Source organism: Panthera onca, chromosome D3 (genome assembly GCF_046562875.1).
Source record: "Panthera onca isolate mPanOnc1 chromosome D3, mPanOnc1 haplotype 2, whole genome shotgun sequence".
NCBI classification, from domain to species: domain Eukaryota; kingdom Metazoa; phylum Chordata; class Mammalia; order Carnivora; family Felidae; genus Panthera; species Panthera onca.
This window is the reverse complement of record NC_138350.1, coordinates 67,691,636-67,705,559: the sequence shown is the minus strand read 5'-3', so window position 1 is coordinate 67,705,559 and position 13,924 is coordinate 67,691,636. Positions and strand designations below refer to the sequence as shown.

The following is a 13,924-nucleotide window of genomic DNA, read 5'->3' as shown; positions in this document are numbered from 1 at the left end:
GGAAGATTGTCTATTCCAAGACATTTCCTTCACCCGACTCCCTTTATGAAAACACTAAGGGAAGAAGCCGGTGTCGCCACCAACATGCCTGCCCTGCTCACAAGCACGTGCACAGTGCTCGTGTGAATGACTCCCAATGGGCCCCGGTGAACTGCCATGCGGCACCTATGCATTGATGTCTTCGTAGAAGCTCCTAGATTTGACCAGTGCCTCACAGGACTTCCTCAGTGATCATCTCAGTAGAATCTCATGACAGCCTTCCGAGAGGGTGGCAGGTAGGGGGTGGATTTTATCATCCACATTCTAGATAAGAGGAAATGGGGAAGTAGAATTCGGTCAAGGTCACCCAGCTTGGAGGGGATGGGGCAGGGCAGAATCCTGTGTTGACTCCTAGGGGCTGTCCTTTGGGTCCCGTGCAGGTTGTGCTGTGCACCAGAGCTACTGTGAGTGGGTTCACTACCTGTTCGTGGCCTTCTTACCATTGCCAGTCCCAAGACAGAGGCTTGGCCCTTCTGTATTACAGGGCCCCACAGCGAGTTGGTGTGGCTGTTACATGGGGTGCATGATGGGGAAAATGGGAGATCCAAGGCTGAAAGGAGAGCAGGGCTGGAGTGGGGAGGCCTTGCATGGCAAGACCATGGTCCTACATGTGATGGGGAGCAAGGAAAGGCCTAAGCACGTTAGCAAAATGGCTAGATTTGTGTACTTTGTGGATCATGCGGGACGTGGTGTAGAGGACACATTCAAGGGAATTTAAGGCAAGCAAAGGGCAGACCAGTTAGGAAGTTATCCAATGGTCAAGAGATGCTAAGGGCTAATGTAAGAATCAGGAAGATGGTCGAGGGACAGAAGAAGAGCTTATAAACATTTAAGAATAGAATAGACTGGTTTTGGTGAAGGATGGGGGGTGGGGATGGGGGATAGAACATCATGGGTGAGAAATGGCAAATAAGACGGTCTCCACTCTGAAGGAATCGTATATCCTTATAGCACAGATAGAAAATAAAGGAGTATTAAAATGGCAAGGCAGAATCTAATTAACATCAAGAGGACAGAGGGTCATTACGCTAATATTTTATAAGTTTGGATCAAGTCCTGGCTAATCCCTTGCATTTCTATGGTGCAAACACCTTCCAGGATGGGGAATGGGATAAATCCCTAAGACCCAAGGACAGAGGATCTTGGCCCTGGCTGCACATTACATTCACCTGGGGAACTTTAAAGGTCACCGACACCCAGGACCCATCATCCAGAGATTCTGATCTGTCAGTGGTGGGGTCAAGGCAATTCTATCATGCAGCAAGGAATGAGAGGGGGGACGTGCTACCTCATTTCAGAGACTTTGAAATAAGATCTTCTCAGTTTTGCAGAGGGAAGCTTCCCCTTCCTACCATGCTAATGGCAGGACCAAATGAAGAAATTGTTGTTTCGGGTCACTAACGTCTGACTCTGAATCACCCAAGGTCTTTGGGTTATCTTTCTTCTTGCGGGATGGAGAAGTCCCCCTGCCCGGTTTCCCCAATCACCCAGCAAGGTGGTTTCCCCAGTGCTCATCTGCAGGCGTGGTCTGTCTGCCTGTCTATCCTACACCAATCAGGTTTTCCTCCCCTAGCGCATGGACATCCTGTGCTGGCTGCCCAACCTGAGTGACCAGCCTGGTCCATGTGGCCAGCCGCTGGTGCTGCTGCCCTTTGGGGTGTCCTGAAAGGACCTTGCTGAGGGGGTATGATGCATTTCCTTGACCACACCACACGCCAGCCTGCTGGAACAATGTCCCTTTTCTTGCCGCCAGGAAAGGCCACAGAAAGGAACATCTTCTCTTTTCTTGCCAAGCAAATGTTTCTGCTTTGACCTGGAGGGTACTCTTTGAAGCAAAATAATGATCTGGAGGCCACTGAGCTGCCCTAGAGGTCATAGGTCAAGAACTAGAAGGAATTGTTCCCAACATTTTTAGCACATTGAGAGAATACTCTGTGTGTGTGTGTGTGTGTGTGTGTGTGTGTGCGTGCGTGCGTGTGTGTGTACACGTGCATGCAGGCACATCACAACAATTGGAAAAGGGGTAACTGGCCCCTCACGTGAGCAGCCCCTGACCAGCATGGTGCCGTGTAAGGTATATGGGCCAGGACTATGAAGATTCTGCTCTCAGAATCCTGCTTCTCACGGCCAACTTGGCTGAGCGTCTTTGCAATAAATCCTTAAAATGAGAATCCTGCACTATTGACAAGCATTATCAAATCTCTTTTACGTTGCTCTAAGAAGAATCTACTTCCCGAGTGGTTGACCACTGACCAGAGCTGGTAAATGAGGCCATCCTCCAGGGTTTCATTCAGGGCTCTGAAGAATTTGGAGAATCTGGTACAAGGACCTCTGACTCACAACAGCTTCTAGAATTTAGCTCATCACCTATGTACTGGGGAGGAGCAGAGCCCTGTGCTCAGGGCAGGGATGGTTGTCTGGGTCTCAGTTCTCCCACTTGTAAAATGAAAGGAGCTGCCTTAGATGACATTAAGGTTCCTTTTAGGTCTAACAATCTATAACATTCTATAACACTCTATGGCCTTCTGACTCCTTCCTCCTGAAGAAATAGAATGGGTCACTCGGCCTTCTGGGCTGTTAGACATTAATCTCCAAGGGGGATTCTGATTCTCTCTAGCTGGAAATACTCTAAACTCAAAGTCTGACCTTCTATAAAATGAACTAGTGACCTAGGTATTCAACTCAAGCCTCTGTTTGCGACATCTGCTTCAAATCAGGAACAGCCTGCTGCCTACATGCTTTGCACAACTCCAGGAGATGGTCCTTGCCTCAGTCGCCACAGATTTGAATCGTTTTGACGATTTCAGGCAGAGGCTGTCGAGTGTGAGGAAGGAGCTTTTCTTTCGAATTTGCACAAATGGCCACAATGGCCAGGGACAGGGCGGTCCATGTACTAAAACACTTACCACTTCTTTAGGGGCCAAAACAGGACTCCCGTGCTGGCCTGACAGCTCAGCATTTAAAACAGGGACAAATGAGAGGCCGTGACATGGGGACGTCCAGATGACACGGCCGAGAATCCCTCTCCTCCATGGTGTTTACAAAGGCCCCGTTCTCTGCATCTTTCTGGACGGCCGTCCATCTCTCTGTGCCCCGGATCCAGCAGGGCCGAGGAGCGGGCCTCTGGGAGCGCCGGCCTGGAACAGGGCTGCTGTTAGCCGCTGAGATGGCCTGCTGTTCTGATTCTGCGTGCACAGACACGGGGCCAGCTGCAATTGGGATTTCCTTTTCTTTCCTCTTTTTTCTAATTTCCTTTCTACAGAACATTTTATGTGTAGTTTAGTGATGAAGCCTTTCAAACATACCTATTGACTCTGCTCCCTAGTGAAATTCCAGACTAAATTATTAAACAGATATCCTGTGAGCCTTCTACCAGGACCAATCGTTAGGACTCATCATAAATGAGACCGCAGGATGTGTGGGGAAGAGCAGTGACCTATGGACCTGGGACCCCAAATGTGACGCTGTATTAGCTGTGTGCTCCTGGGTGTAGCCCTTCCCCGTGGGGGGATCTTTGTTTCCCTGGGGAAACATGGTATGTTCAGAATGCTTTCCTCGTGGTTTACACTGTTGACTAGTTGGCCTCCAAGATGAATGCCCAGGGAGAGATTTCAACTCTTGCCCCACTGACCAACGCTGGTTGCTCCTTGCCGGCCAAGAGGCCCCGCAGGCGGCCAAGTGGCCCGTGTTCTCTCAGCGGGTCCCGGTATTCAGTTTTTGGTGTCCTCTACTCCTGGGCCTGCCCACATCTGACCCTCTCCCCACCACCAGCCCCACCCCAAATACACCCCAGCTTTATCCTGCACACGGGGGCCTGAGGCCACAACCTGTCCGTAGGACAAATCCCTGCCAGTGATCGGCTGGAAATGAAACACTTCCAGGCACTAGGATGTACCCAGAGTCCCTGCCCTTCAGGGCTTTGTGTTCCTGAGATGAGAACAGCTCATAGAATAGCCCTCCATCCACCAGGGTCGGCTCCTTGGGGTGCCGCCCTTTATCACTAGGGTACAATGCTAGTTATGCCAGCAAAACTACCCTGCCTGCCCTTAAGGGCATGCTTGCTTATTTCCACATTTCCAGAAATGAGCAGGAACTCCCAAGTAAGCAGATTAAAGCTACCAGAAGTTCTACAGAAATGGTTTTCAGGAACTGCAGAATGTGTGGATTGTTGAAATGCAAATTGGCAAAAGGCAGGGACGGCTTGTGCTTTACGTGAAGCTTTCCAGAGCCAGTCTACCACTGGGAGCGGGTGGGGGTCATGTTTCTTAGTAATGCCAATGGGGAGAGGCTCGGGCAGCTGTAGAAGGAGAGAGCCCAGCAATGACCTGACGACCTGCAGGTTTTCAGGGACACCGTAAGAGGCTGCTTTGAGCCCCATCTTTGCACAGTTGGCTCACATGTTTGCTCTGGCATTTAGCAACTATCTACGGTTCTGTGACTTCCTGCGTTCCCACTATGCATCCAACCAACCCTGGCCCAGGTGTGGTGCCGGACAAGAGCCTTGCTCCCAAGGACCCTGGAGACTTGCGGGGGGAAAGTCTTTCCCACTAGGCAGTGGCAAAGCTAGACTGGGTGTGGCTGGAATCCTAACTGTTTGGGCAATAGCGACTTATCCTGGGGTTCTCCATGGAGCACATGTACCCTGATGGCTCCTGGCTCTCATGTGGGAGTAAGCCTCTCTTTAGGGTCTGAATCCCAGCAGATTTTCTCAGGCCTCTCAGACATCTGGTGTGTGTGTGTGTGTGTGTGTGTGTGTGTCCCCTCCTGGAGTTCTTTGAAGAACATGAAAGAAAAGAATCTATTTATTGGCATTCAGGTCCAACCTGCTTCCCCCTTTGTATTTCTGATTCCAATGACAATGTTTCCAGGACCTCTGCCCCATGCCAGTTCCCCTGCCTGGACTCGGAGGACAGGTCACCTCATCCCTGTACTCCCGGATGCAAACACCTGCTCCCACTGCCGCTCCTGACAAGTACATGAAACTCAGTGTCCCCTTCGATGTTCTCTCTCTTTCCCTAATTACTTAAATCCAACCAACTGGACTTCTGACTCACATAGTAGACTGACCACGTGTACTTATTTTCAACTTCTCCTCCCTCATTAGTAAAAAAAAGGTTGTAAACCTACAAAAGCACAGAGAACGAGAAAAGGGATTTCAACCAAGTTAGGGAAGACAGAAAGTGAGTGGAGTGGCAGGTAACCCAACAGAAGGGAACACGGATAAGAAATGTGCTGACAGAGTCTACAACACCTCCAGGGAGCTCAGAGCTTGGAGGGACCGGGGACCACAAGAGGCGGGGTTCAGATGCTGGGAGGAGACTCTGGATATGGACTTCCCAAGGGTCTTTCCCTACCCCACACAGCCATGCAATATCCTTCCATCTCCAACTCCAGGGAAGAGATTTTATTTTCTAGAGAAGCTCTGACCTGGGGACATAGGCACTCAGAAAATGGGAGAGAGAAATGGATCAAACGACAGGGGATTCAGTCACAACGAGCATACGCAGAACCTAGATCTGGGTTCCAAAAAACCATCCACTAAGAGGTAACCGTGTTCCATGGGTAATGGATCCCAGGGCTGGGCAGAGAAAGTACCCAATAAATCTGGAAGAACTTCTGGTGCCAGCAAGGGAGGAACTGCAAAGAATAATCCTTGAGGGTGTTTCAGAAATACACAGATGTGATCTGAAGGGACTCCCACTTGTCAAATCTGAAACAAGTGGACATCAAATAATCATGGATTATAACCATTAGAAACATTAAAATCTCTAAGTCGAGACATGGAAACAAACAAAGTAAATAAATAAGGGAAAGGAAAGGTCTTCCTTACAGTAGAAGGTCAACTAAAACATGTAGATGGAATTAGAAAAGTCACCATTTGCCAACAAGCATGATGATATTTCAGGCAAGCATCATCAAGGAAAGCTAAAGTTGTGGGTAAAAGTATTATCAGAAACAGTGTATTTATACGGTTTCAAACCTCTCCCTCTAAGACAGTTACTATTACAAAGGGAAACATAGTAACTTTATAGGAGCAAGGCCTGGAAGTTCCTATCTGGACAGGTCGTCAATGTCACTGTCACCAAGTCAACATCTTGTGCCTCCTGATATCATGCACTGAGGACACCACACTGCTTCTGCGGCACTCCTTTCGAAAGTGCATAAATTTAATCATGAGGGGCCCTCAGCCAAACCCAAATTGATGGACATGCTACAAAATAACTGGTCTGTCCTTTTCAAAAGATGTCAAGGTCATGAAAGACAGAAAAAGGAGCTTAAAGAAACAAGACAAGTAAAAGCAACGAAAGTCACTACTGTTCTAAATCAGAACACACAACAAAACAAGCTTCCCTTTAGCTGTAAAGGAGATTAGCAGGATAAATGATGAAATGTGAACCAGGTCTGTAGGTTATATAATAGCATTCTATTGGTGTTAACCTCCTGACTTTGATCATGAGATGGTGATTATGTAAGGGAATGTCCCTGTTTTTAGGAAAACACGTGGAGGTATTTAGGGGTAAATGGCACCAGGTCCACAACTTGTTCTCCAAACCATCAAGGAAAAATAAAACATATGAAAATTATGCAGAAAGTGGGATAAAGCAAGTGGGTAAGGGTACGGGGGTATAGGGTTGGGTCCAGAAGGGTGGTCCAGAAGCCTTCACTCCTACTTCACAGGAAGTGGGATGATGAGGTGCAGGGGCAGGACATGATCACCTGTCTCTGGGTCCGCTTTCTGTCCTCCTCAACCCTCTGCTCCAAAAGTTAGAACACTGAACCTCAGAGGGAAAGGCCAGGACTGTTTTCCGGGGCACGGTCTCAATATTTAGCCTTCCCATAGTCTGTTTAACTAGACCTGCAACTACATTACTGTTATTATTTATAGTCTATTTAATAGCGATGTTTGATTACTCCCTTTGTAGGCAGAAGTTAGTGTTTGTTGTTTTATCCCCAGGTCAGCTTCCTCTTGCCACCAAGAATGCGTCAGGGTCACTGCCTGTGGCAGACAGAGTCTCTGAGCTCAGGGACAAATTCCTTTCAACATCAGCCACCACCCAACACACTGGGGTAGCAAATCTGCAATGAGACCTGAAGAGAAGAGACAGAACGATCAGCCCAGGGCTTTCTATCCATCTCTGAACACAAGCTGCCCCCACATCTCCACGCCAGGTGATGGATGGCTTTTGACCACCGGCCAAGTGTGCAGTGTTCCTAAGCAGATCCCCTGAGGTTTCTACCTTCGATAGGTAGGAAGGTAATGAGCCCCCCTAACATGAAGGGGTTCACTGAGGGCTGTTGGGGCCAACAGGTCATCCATCTGGGGTATGGCCAGGGATAGGGCCAGGCGCTGGAATCTAGGGGACTGTCATTCTTGAATCACTCAACCCTTTGCAAATCCATATCCTTGGTTGTCAAAGGGGGCAAGATTTTTTTTTGTCCCTCATTGGAGCAAAATAGTGATAAAGAACAAATAAGCTGCCATAAATTTTGGCAGCAAATAGAAAGGATTGGGTGATGTCAATTACTCACGAAACTGTCAAGAAATTATGAAGAAGGACACCGAATCTTTACTATAAACATTAAACTCGCTAGGAGGTTAGATCTCAACTGTTTCCAACACTAGAAGAAAGGCTAACCAGGTGATGCCAGGGAGGTGGTGTTACCCTAACAATATAAATTACAATATAAATGTATAAAATCAATACGTCACACACCTTAAACTTCCAGTTTCTGTAAAACTTGTTTTACAAATTGTTGCACATCAAATAGATCTCAGTTAAAAAGAGAGAGAGAGGGAAGAAGAAATAGTTATGAGCCAACTGCCTGCAAGAAGGCATTGGTTCTCAAGCTGGAAGAGGCGTCCGAGTCACCTGGAGGGATGGTAAAATACAGATCGCCGGGCCCCACCCCCAGACGTTCCAGTTCAGTGGAAGAAAAGGGAGGTCCGAGAATTTGCATCCCTGGCAAGTTCGCAGACGATACTAATGCTGCTGGTCTGAGGACCACATTTTGAGAACCACTGTCCTACGGGTTGCAAAGGCAAATAAGATGTTTTCAGGCTTCAGGATCAGGAGGGTGTGTGGTAGGAGAATGTGGGAGACACACAGGCACACCAATGACACGGAGGGTCTATATTAAGTGCTGGAGAAGACCAGGTGAATCAACGAGGAGATGTTTATCAGGGAGGGGTGCACAGAGGAGGTGGCCTTCATTCAGATAGTCTTTGAAGAACAGGGATGTGGCAGGCAGGCAGATGAAGCAGCGAGGACTTTCAGGCAGGGGACCAGTGCTGCTGGATCGAGCGCCTGTTAATTAGTCACAAGGCTAAATTAAAGCACAAGCTGGGGAGTCACTGGAGAGAAGCCTGGAAGGCAGGCAGGCACCAGGGGCAAAGGAAAGTCTGGGGTTTGCCCATAGGCCTGGGGAATCAATGAGGAATTTTTAAGCAGGGCAGTAAGTTCGGCAAAACCTTTATCTTTCTGGCTCTGCCTTTCCTTGCCTGTATAATGGGGTGATGGACAGAAGGTCTAAGTAGGCCTTTCCAGCCCTGACATGCTAGGATTCAAGGGGGATGGGGGCGGGGGGACTGGAGCCCTCCAGCCAGTGGCCTCGCCCTGCTAAGAGCCCCTTGCCAAGCACAGGGACTTGACAGCCACTTTTACACATGCTTGGTCCGTCTGTCCATCCGCAGCCTCCAGAACTCTGGCCTGGCCTGGAAAGTGGAGGCAGATGACTGGGGGTGTCACACACGTTGCTAATCTCTCCTGGGCAAGTCCTCCCTCCCCCAGTCCATGCAGAGCCGAGTAGCCTGGGATTGTGCAGCAGCTCACAATGGAAGGAAGAGGGTGTAGGAGGGAGGTCCCCGGGCTGACCCTGGTATTGTTCTTGGGCCAGAAGAAAGCTTCCTCCTGCCTGGCCATTGCAATGCTAGAAATGACGACGTCCAGCCAGTGAGAGTCAGCGCGTCCTGGGGGGGCTGCCTGCCATCGGGTGGCCTGGGAGCTGGGGCCCATTCACAAACGCCTGCTGGAGAGCACGTAGTCCTGTCCGCCCCCACCCCCTCTGCCTGTGGCCTCTGACTACTCCCAGTGAGAAGCTGGGGTAAACGAAAATAACTGGGCTTCTCCGCCCCCAAGCTCACTGCCGCCAGGAAGGGGAACGCGACCAGAAATGGCACACTGGCTAATAAAGGAATAATGGATGCTTCACACCCTTAGCAACACCTTCCTCTTCCTCTCGCCTCAGCTGCTCCTTGCACGGGCCAAGGACAGAGGAGGAAAGGTGCTGGACCAGAATGCAGCCTGGTTTAACCAGGACTGGCCCAAGTCACCAGGGCATCACCAAGATGGCCAGGGATGTTAAGCTAGCCCTGGAATGGACGGTTGAGCTGCAGGTGGGGTGATGCTGCTTATCTTGTGTTTTGGAGCCTCTCCTGGCAGGGCTGTTGCATCACTGGTGGGTGGGTGGGTGTGTGCAGGAGGGTGGCCCTGTCTCTGGGCATCAGTTGCCAGAGCCCTGTAGGCCAGCTTAGGGCCTGCTCACAGCTCTGGGCACGTGGAACCTCTACTGGCCTCCACGTCCCAACCCCACGCCATTCCCTAGCAGGGCTGGGCGGGGCGGCTCTTTTTCTTTGTGAGATGGCCTGGGCCCAGCCGTGGCCTTGGCAGAGGCAGTGTTCAGTCTGGCATCACTTGGTCCCGCCACCCCCACCCCAAGCGCTCCCTCCCACCTGACGGATCAAGCCCTCTGGCACTCAGCAAAGGATTCTGGACATGGTCTGGCCCAAAGCAGGACATGGACGAGACGACCTCTCTAGCGGGGCAAGTTCTGCTATTAAGGGACACTGGCCTGTCCTAACAAAGTGACAAAATTTCCTTTCCTGGTCACTGAGGAAAGATGTATGCAACCTAGGAATTCCCTGTGGATCCCAGGAAGGGAACAGAAGGACTGGTCAGGCCCTAGCCCTTGGCTTCCTAAATCCTCCTTCTAGCATGCGTTTTGCTGCTCAAGAACATTCAACTGAGTCTCTACTTGGTCAAGTCCCAAGGTCGCAAGGACCTGCACCAATAGGTCTCTCTACTTACAGAAATGTCCCTTCAAGACGCCTGGACACCCCCATTCTCCACGGCCTCTACTGCTTCTGAACCATTTCTCACTTACTTCTGCAGCCCTGAATGCCATACCTTTTCTTTAGTCTCTATAGAGCCTCCCTGGCCACCCACCAAGGCCCAGTTTGAGGTCTGTCTCCTCCAGGAAGCACAAACATGGGGAGAGGCAAGAAACAACCAGAGAACCTCACAACTGTCCATGAAGTCTCCAAGGACTGGGCTGGTCTGCTTCGTCAAGGACGGTTTCATGAAGGAGGGGGGAGGGGAAGCGTGAATGGGGCCACGAAAGAGGGAGCAAATCTGGGTCCGGGGTGGTAACAACAGAGCAGGTGTGAGGAGTGGGGTGGGCACAGCTGGTGAGGCCTAAGTCCTACACAGACGGACGGTTGTTCTCTGAGAGCTTGGTCTTAGAAGGAGCTGGGGAACCTCAACTGAATCTCCACCCGTGGGCCCCTCGAATCACAGAAGGGACCCGTAGGCTGGTTCCCAACCACGTTTCTCGCCTATCCAGCTCACCAGCTCTGCCCTTGCTTCCAGCTCCCACCGTGCCACTTAGTGAGGCCACGTCATACATGTAGAGCAGTTTTTCAGTTAATAAAGACTGTCATTATATAACCTGGTTTGTATTTTGACCCTCAGTATAGCTTTGCAATACAAGTCAGACAGATGTATGATCCCATTTTATAGCTGAAGAAACGGAAGCCGGGAGAGAATGGCTTTGGGTGAACTTCACCACGTCCCGTACATGGAACCGAAAGGCTCCTAGATGACAGAAACGAATGAACTTCAAGATTTGAGCCAGCTATTTTAACTCTCAGGCCTTTTTTAAAAAAAAAAAATTTTTTTTAATGTTTATTCATTTTTGAAAGACAGAGACAGAGCACAAGCAGGGGTGGGGTGGGGTGGAGAGAGAGGGGGACACAGAATCTGAAAGGGGCTCCAGGCTCTGAGCTGTCAGCACAGAGCCCGACGTGGGGCTCGAACTCACGAACCACGAGGCCATGACCTGAGCCGAAGTCGGACGCTCAACCGACTGAGCCACCCAGGCGCCCCAACTCTCAGGCTTTTTTGCTGTGTATGTTCTGGATCAGTGTTCGGCAAACTTTTTCGGTAAAGGGCCAGACAGTAAATATGTTAGGCTCTGCAGACTGTAGGGTCTCATGGCAACTATTCAACTCTACCTTGTAGTGCAAATACAGCCACGGTGAGCGTTCAGGTGGTCAGCGTGCCAATAAAACTTTATTTGCAGAAACCGGCTGGAGGGCTGCACTTGCTCTGTGGGTCGTTTTGCCATCCCTGTCGAAGGTCCTAGACAATAAAAGCTGTTGTGTAAGGGAGGCAGTTGTGGCCTGGACGCCCTGGAGCCAGAAAGCTGCCTCTAGTCCCAGCCCCTCTGAGGCTGCGTGGGAACCCACTCCAGACTTGGCCGAGGCCTGCGCCCTAGGAACTTCCCTCGCTGTCACCAACAAAAGTCTGCACCCCCCAAAGTAGCGACTTCTTATAAAAACTCAAAAACAACAAAAATAAAAATAGGCTTGCCTCGCAGAGAGCACGTTGCCCTTTCCCAATGGGCCTTGCTACCTGGCGGCCTCAGACAGGAAACCATGGAATGAACTCCTGGTCTCCTCCTTTATTGTACGAGCACCTATTTTTGTCCGGAGGGAGGAAGCCCTGGAGGGAGTTGGGGGGAGGTGGCCAGAGAGACAGAGGGAGGGGGTCTCCTAGGTAAGTACTCCCCCTCGAGAGCTGTTGCAGGATCTTGGGTCAGCAGGGATTGTGGGGGAGGGCACTGGAAACTGATTAAAAAAAAAAAAGTAGGGGCGCCTGGGTGGCTGTCAGTTGAGCGTCCAACCTCGGCTCAGGTCATGATCTCGCGGTCTGTGAGTTCGAGCCCCGTGTGGGCTCTGTGCTGACAGCTCAGAGCCTGGAGCCTGCCTCGGATTCTGTCTCTCTCTCTCTCTCTCTCTCCCCCTCCCCTGCTCATGCTGTGTCTCTCTCTCTCTCTGTCAAAAATAAATAAACATTAAAAAAATTTTTTTAAAAAGCAAAAATCATATCTCTTCCTCTTTCAAAGGTGTCAGTGGGGCTTCTCTCTCTCTTTCCATTTTTAGTGCCTTCGGCAGTAGAGGAAAAAAAAAAAAGAAATCCATTTTCTTGTTCTTGCTTATTAAGGAAATGACATTCCCCCTTAACTTGCTGTACGTGACTAAGGTCGCCTAGAATATAGAAAATGGTTTTCCAGCACCTCTTCCTCCCTGTCGACACTCCTTACGAAGGGGTGCCGGAAGAGTCGCGCTGCCTGAATTCCAATTTCCGCTCCCCCGTTATAAGCCGTGTGGCTTGGGGCAACGTATTTGACCTCAATTCTCTGATTTGTGAAATGGTGAGGATGGTGGGCCCTACGCTTTCCAGGGCAGTTACGTGAGTTCAGGGAGGATATACACAGACACTCACTCAGGCAGTGCTCGACTCGTGTGAGCCCCTGGGAAGGAGGCAAGGTTCTGGACGGGGGTGGTAGTGATGAGTCCCTCTGGGACACGAGCAAGTCAGGGCTCTTTCAGTCACTTACCAAATATTTAACGAGCATCTGTGTGTGCCCATGCGGAGCTGACATCCCAGAGGGACCATGCCGACCACAGAATAAAGAAAGCAAACGCACCAGCGCCAAATGCCTGATGAGTGCAATGGGGAAGGGTCAAGTGTGTGGGGGAGGGGAGGGCGAGGTGTCCCAAAGGCCTACGGAGAGGGTGACATCTGACCAGAGACCACCTTGTCTGCACTCCCCAAGGGTGGTGTCAGGATAAGCAAGATAAGAAAGAGGCAGCACTGTCACAGCGTGGAAAGCACTCGGCAAAGTGCAGTAGTTGTCGTTGGACTCCCCTAGGGGACAGTAGGAGAATTCACGTCCCGGTCCACTGGAAAGGTAGCTGGCCCCTGCACTCAAACTCAGTCCATCTCATGGCTAAGACAATGCCTGTCCCCGGAAAGGTGCTCAGTCAATACTGGTGGACCCAGTGAATGAAGTCAGACCATACCTCCGGTGGGGCCAGGAGGGGACATGAAGTAGCCCTTGGTGAGGATGACGGGTCTGGGAGTTCCAAGTGGGGTTGGCTTTCATATGACTGTTCCTCAGCATCTTGGGTTATTTTAATAATCCTTAGGCCTGTGAGTTAGCATATCCTAGAAGTTTCCAGAAGACTTAGCAACGGAGCTGGCATAGCTCTAGGGAACAATAAAGTCACTCCTTCCCATCTGGAGGGCTGGGAACTGGACTACTACGGCAACTTCGATCCAGTGGGGCGGCCCTTTCCCACCAGCCCTGTTTCCAAACGACAACAGCGCCACCTGCTGGAGGAACAAGGCTGCTCTTGCATGTGCCACCATTTTTATTCCTCCCGGCGCCCAGTGGAGTGGGGGAACCCAGGTCGTCATTCAGGAGAGCGGTGATTTTCATTCGGAAGGTTCATTTGCCCCTCAGAGGGAGGGAGGTGGGAGAGATTCTCATCTTGCCCTTATTTGGGGTCAAGCAGGGGGATGGGGTGCTTACCTCCAAGCCTCACTGTCCCCTAATTTGGCTGGTCGGTCCCCTCTCTGGGTCCTATGTGAAGAGATCGCCTTGGACACGCTCATGAGGGCTGAAGTCCCTCTTCACCTTTCCTGGCTCTGCTGGGCCCCTCAGTAGGGGAGAAACTCGGGCACATCTGCGAGGCCCGAAATCCCACTTGATGTAGAAATAAATGTTCATTGTTCAGCTGTGTGCCATGCTGACCTCATAA

General features: G+C 50.6%; 1 protein-coding gene and 1 long non-coding RNA gene across 11 annotated transcripts in view; both read right to left on the bottom strand.

Annotated features, from left to right (window-relative positions):
- Positions 1-13,924, bottom strand: part of CTIF (cap binding complex dependent translation initiation factor) — a 292,923-nt gene that overhangs the window by 152,403 nt on the left and 126,596 nt on the right. The window lies entirely within an intron of this gene.
- LOC144613809 (uncharacterized) lies at positions 11,369-13,909 on the bottom strand. The gene is made up of 3 exons (XR_013551234.2): positions 13,696-13,909; positions 13,184-13,496; positions 11,369-11,456 (listed from the first exon to the last, which is right to left on the bottom strand). It is a non-coding gene; the product is annotated as an uncharacterized LOC144613809 (long non-coding RNA).